Below are 5,544 nucleotides of genomic sequence, written 5' to 3' on the forward strand. Positions count from 1 at the left end.
GCACAAGAGGCTATTTCAGAAGACCCCCCACCCCAGCCCACATCCACCCTACGCCTGACTTCATATGAGGTCAGGTGTGGGGAAGGTAAGAGTAGACAGTGTAAAGCACTGCTTGGTAGGTGTCTATGAACTCATCAAGGAACATCCCGTCCCACCCTCTTGCTGCAGTCAGTTGCACACTTTTGTGGGGAGAAGTTACAGTGAAGGAACGCATAAATGAGTGGGCACAAATGGGTGGTCCTCATTTAGGAACAGAATAGTAAAATCAGTCAAAACAGAAGTCAGTTTCACAGCACGACGTTTTCATTTTCGTTGCACCTGATATTTCCATTCCACATGCCCTTTTCATATGATCAGGGCCACATTCTTTGAAGGCTTTCACCAATTCACCAGTTTCAACTGGAGAGAGATAGAGAAATATCTTTGTTGAGATTAACCAGTCAATGAAGATAATTTTATTGTATTAGTCCAAAATCCATACCAAAAGAGAGGACAAAGGTTACTCCTCTTCCAACTATACTTTACGTTTTGAACTCAATCTTGAAAAGTATACTTAAAACAGACATTTGAATTCATTTTGCTAAAGCTACTTAAGTGTCAACATTAAAATAAAAGTAGGTTAAAGCATATGCAAAATATATGTCTAAAAAAACAAACCCATAAATCTCAGAAACTCCACCATTGTTGTCAAGGATAAATCCCAAATATTTTCCCTTCAGACTGAAAAATAGGCCACTTTCTAAGTGACATGCCAGTTCCTTGATGCAGAAATCTTACTTTTCCTGTCCCTCTCCAACATTTCATCTTCTTAAGCAAGGTCCCTTTACGTAATGTGGCTTAATATAAGAATATAGCTGGCATTCAAGACTTTAATGAGGTAACTCTTCCATTACTGCTGGAAGACTGTTGCACAGTCTGCCTTGCAGTGATATGTCCACGAATCTCCCCAGCTTCACAACTGAATCCATGTGTTCAAAATGGAGTTGGGGGGGAAGCTCTCTAATGCTCCATTTTCATTGGAAATGCTTGGTCTTTTTCGTATTGCTGCTGAGACTTTGCACTTGCCAACCAATGCACTGTCATGTGACAATACGCTACGCATCATGCACCATGTTGGATGAGGAAAGGGACAGCTCTGTCAATTGCTCATTGACTGCTTTGGTAAAAGATGTTACTCCTTACATTACCAAGTGAATTCAGAGCCTGACCAGAAAATTCGAACTGTTGTACTAAATTTATTACCGCATTGGCCCGAATATAAGCCTCATTCTCCCCCAAATTCCAACAGTGAAGTATTGTACAAGGACTTTGTTTTCTACACTGAGGCCCACCATAAAAAAGGAGGAACGTCGACAGGAGAGTCTCCTTACCTGAAAAGGTTTCTGACATCATACAGAATGATGCCTCACATGTCATATGATTCGGTAGGCATGGCTCGCCAGGACCTGTTATGATGCATCTTCTGCATTTCACAGCATCTGTTGTAAGAGACAGTATTTCATTGGTGGAAGGACCAATTGATATTCAATGCCCTAACCCACCAAAATCCTATCAGCACACATAGCTGTCAGAAGAGACCCCAGAACAGAAATGGTATAATCTTTTTTCCCTTGGACAGTCAGACAAAATTTGCATCTCTGTGTATATATTAAGAGATGGAAATTGTATGCAAATTTGTAGCACGCTCCTGTGGCCTGAGACTAGCGACACCTTCAACCTAGACAGCTGGATCTTCTTTCTCGAAGATGGTACACTCTGAATCGAAGCAAACATCGGGGGGGCCACTAGGGGCGCATTGGAAGATGGCCGAAAATACCATCTCTCCGACCCACACGGGGTAATTAAGAGGCTGTTATGGGAGTAGGGAGCCTCCCTTGTTGCCCCAAGGAAATGGGGAACACTGCCCTTGCCTGCTGTGCCCATAAATCACTCCTAATTCGAAAGAAGGGGGTGAGGGCCCTAGGCAGAATGTCCCCGTGTGGACCTCGGCTCTACTGGACGCTGTCTCTGATCGCGCACTAGCTGCAGCAATTTGGAATAATTAATTACAAAATAAGCAAATGCACATATTGAAGAAGGGGAGTGAAGTCTGCTAATTTAAGTGACCTCTGCGAAAGAAGACAACGGGTCGGAGAAACAGGAATATTTTACGATGAAGATACACCAAAGGCTGGGTATGTTGACAATGGGACTGAATGGGGGACGACCTTTTTTACTTTCCTTCTATGTGATTTACAAGAACCCCTCCTCATAAGAATCGTCGGTTGAACTAACCCAAGCAGGATGATTAAGGTCTGTGTGGAGATAAACTTTAACCAAAAGTATGCTTTATGGAGATCAAGAAGCAATAAGAGCTTTTGGAATGGCGCAGCAATTAATTCGGGGTCGCCATCTTGCCAAAGGATTTATAGCCGGGAGGAAGAACGGACTTGTTTTCAGACTGCATTCCTGGTGAATCTCCTCAGAGGTTTCAGAAAGGAGGCAGATTGGTGAAGATTAATGACGCTAAGAGTGTTTTGATATATGGAAGTGATGTTACATGGAAAACGTCTGGATATGGCTACTGGATAAAAAAAAAAAATATCCACGCAGGATTACAAACTGTTCCAACCAGCTTGTGGAGTCTATCAGAGGTCACAAAGAGAAAGGAAAAATATATGAAAATAACAACAAGAGATGTGGAAAAACAATAAGGAAGGACTGGATAGTACTGTGAACATCATAAGGTTAGATTTGTGAACATTAAAACAGCAGTAAGAAGCAAGAAGTTGATTGGATCCCCTTCGGGACTTGAAATATGGGTACCCCCAACAAAAATTTAAAATTCGGCTGTGTAATTTGGAATTTATGTAATTTGGTTTGATTTGATGTGATTGGTCGGTTAATAAAAAATTATTCTTAAAAAAAAAAAAGAATCGAAGCAATCATCAGTCGGGTTTTCTGTGGATTGACATTTGTTTGGATTCAGCCAAAAGTAGTGAGTTTTCCTGAAGAAAGTGGTGGGGGGAAATGGAAAACCCCTTGGCCCTTGCCTCAAAAGCACAGGGTGAGCAGCAGTGTGCATGAGCCCTAAATCTCTCCAACTATACACATGCAACAAGAGGTGGGTGATTTGATTCACTTCTACAAACATAGGGAACTGCCTTGTCTATTTTGCCCCATTATCAGGATACGTCACGATCTTCTCACTGAAACGTTCAACTGGAGATGGTAGGTAAGGGATTAACTTGGGGCTTTCTTCACGGAAGGCAAGAGCTCTAACACTGAAATATCACAACCCCACTAAAGGAGGCATATATTCCACTCTTGCCCCAAAGTACACCCCCCCCCCTGGGTTGCTCATAGATTCAACCTATGTAGAAGTGTGGCTTATTCTTGCTTCACCTGTTCAGGGACAGGAAGTGGGGACCATACTTACCTCCAGTCCTGAAGCAAAGCAGAACACAAAATGTAAGTAGCCAGACCTGAAGCAGACGTGGCCTTTGATTACCAAGAAACAAGCTCTGCTCCATTGGAATGCCTTTTGTATGGAAAGACAGCTTTCAAAGGCTAGCAGCTGAGAAATCGCAGGCTTTCAGGGCAGACAAGAACACACTGCGCAGTTTGAGGAGCCGAGTTCAAGACATCCATTATATAAGGCCAAAAGGAACCTTCTTGGCTTCTTGCCTCATCCTGGTGGCCTTTAAAGGTCCAAGGAGCCTTTGGCAATATCCTGAGTTGACAGTGAAGAATAGCAAGGATGAAGGCAGTGGTTGCCTTGGGCCATTTCAGGCACAAAGTGCTGGTTGTTAGGACAAATCCAGATGGGCTGAGGGATCAGCTGAATGCTGCACAGAACGTCCCAGATCTCATCTTTTAAGGAAGAATTCCTTGCTCCTTTCATTGGGTTTCCTGTTCAGCTCTGGGTTTCAATTGTGACACGAAGATGTTCTGAGCATCCAATTCTCATATAGCCTGCATTCTGGCTTGATCATCCATATTGCTAGAAAGTTCTGTTAGAAGGAGCTCACTTTTTTATTCTGTTGCTGCTCACAGCAGTATGAAAGGTGTGCACAAGTATGTTTCTCTGTCCACCTTCCATGAGTGATACATGGTGAAGTAATGATCACCGGGTGGGAAGCACACTTCCACCTGCCGGGTGTGGAGCACACTTCCACCCGCAGACAAAGCCACAGCTGTCTGAACATCATGCCCTCTATCTAACCTTTGCTCTCTTAGTGGTCTGCTGTGCCCTGTCTGTGACCTTTGTCTCCTTCGTCATACATGGTTCAAGGGGAAATGGCGCAGTGGAAACAGGTGCCAAAATAACTTTGTACCACCCCTCGATCTCAGGACTGGAAGACGTGTAAAGGTCACAGTCCAAAATCTATCTAACTGGTTTTGCATATTGTGCTAATAAAAAGAGCTTCGGCAGAGCTAGCTGGCAGCTTGCTTATGCACAGCTCACCTGCATTACCAACTCCTGCCTCGTGTCCTTCACTTCCCATGGTCCTTTAATATTGCATCCATCTTAGACCATGTTCAAAGACATAGGACCCGGAAATCAAAGCAGGTGAGCCCATGTAATTAGTTTGCCTCCTCATGGATTTCTGTGGCTCCACAGCATTGCTTATAGATGCCAGTTTAACAAGTTATCAGTTGATTTGTGTGGTAATTTACCACCATCAGCTGAAGGGCAAGTTTTGCTACCAGTGTTCCCAAATGCATTGATTGCCTTTCCTCTGATTGGAATGAATGGCAACTCTTCACTTGCAGGGGAATAGGTCAAGTGTTGCAGTTGAGAGAACTATGGGCAGAAGCTGAAACCTGTTCTCTGACTTTTGACTGCTATAGCCAGGATGCCTCTTGTTAGAAAACCCAATCTTGCTCTGGATAGGAAAAACAACAAGTTGCTTGGCTTGAGGAACCCGGTTCAACATAGCCATTATATAAAGCCAATAGGAACCTTATTAGCATCTCAGGGCACCTGATCCTGATGGGGTTGGTGGGTACCAGAAGCCTCTGGCAACATGCTGGGGTGTCTGAGGAACAACAAAGATGAGGCGAGTGGCTGCCTTTCAGTATTGGGGGTAAAATGAGCTGATTGTTAGGATAAATCCCGATGGACTGACGGAATAGCCAAATGCTGTATAGAATGTCCCGGACCTCTGTAGCCACTTGATAATATCTAACGTGAAAGGAACACCTGTTTCTGGCAACATCCTTGGGTCATTCGGATGGGCAGCGGAGAGTGAAGGCGATGGTTGTCTTGTGCCCTTTCAGGCATAAAGTGCTGGTTGTTAGGACAAAACCAAATGGGCTAAGAAATCAGCTGCATGCTGTACAGAATGTCACAGACCTCAACGGATGCCTGATGCTATCTTATGAGGGTTTTCTGTCCGGCTCCATGTTTCAATTGTAATAGTACAATGTTCCGAGCACGCAACTCTCAACCAGCCTGCAGATTAATAATAATAATAATAATAATAATAATAATAATAATAATAATAATGCTTTATTATTATTTATACCTCACCCATCTGGCTGCCACTCTGGGCGGCTTCC

At 43.6% G+C, this 5,544-nt stretch overlaps 1 long non-coding RNA gene across 1 annotated transcript; it reads right to left on the reverse strand.

The window, feature by feature from the left end:
• Positions 1-249: 249 nt before the first annotated feature.
• Positions 250-3,781, reverse strand: LOC310702060. Its single transcript, XR_014523178.1, has 3 exons — positions 3,419-3,781; positions 1,371-1,478; positions 250-399 (listed from the first exon to the last, which is right to left on the reverse strand). It is a non-coding gene; the product is annotated as an uncharacterized lncRNA (long non-coding RNA).
• Positions 3,782-5,544: the final 1,763 nt, after the last annotated feature.

This window comes from Podarcis liolepis, assembly GCF_965112155.1.
Source record: "Podarcis liolepis genome assembly, chromosome: 2".
Taxonomy (NCBI): Eukaryota; Metazoa; Chordata; class Lepidosauria; order Squamata; family Lacertidae; genus Podarcis; species Podarcis liolepis.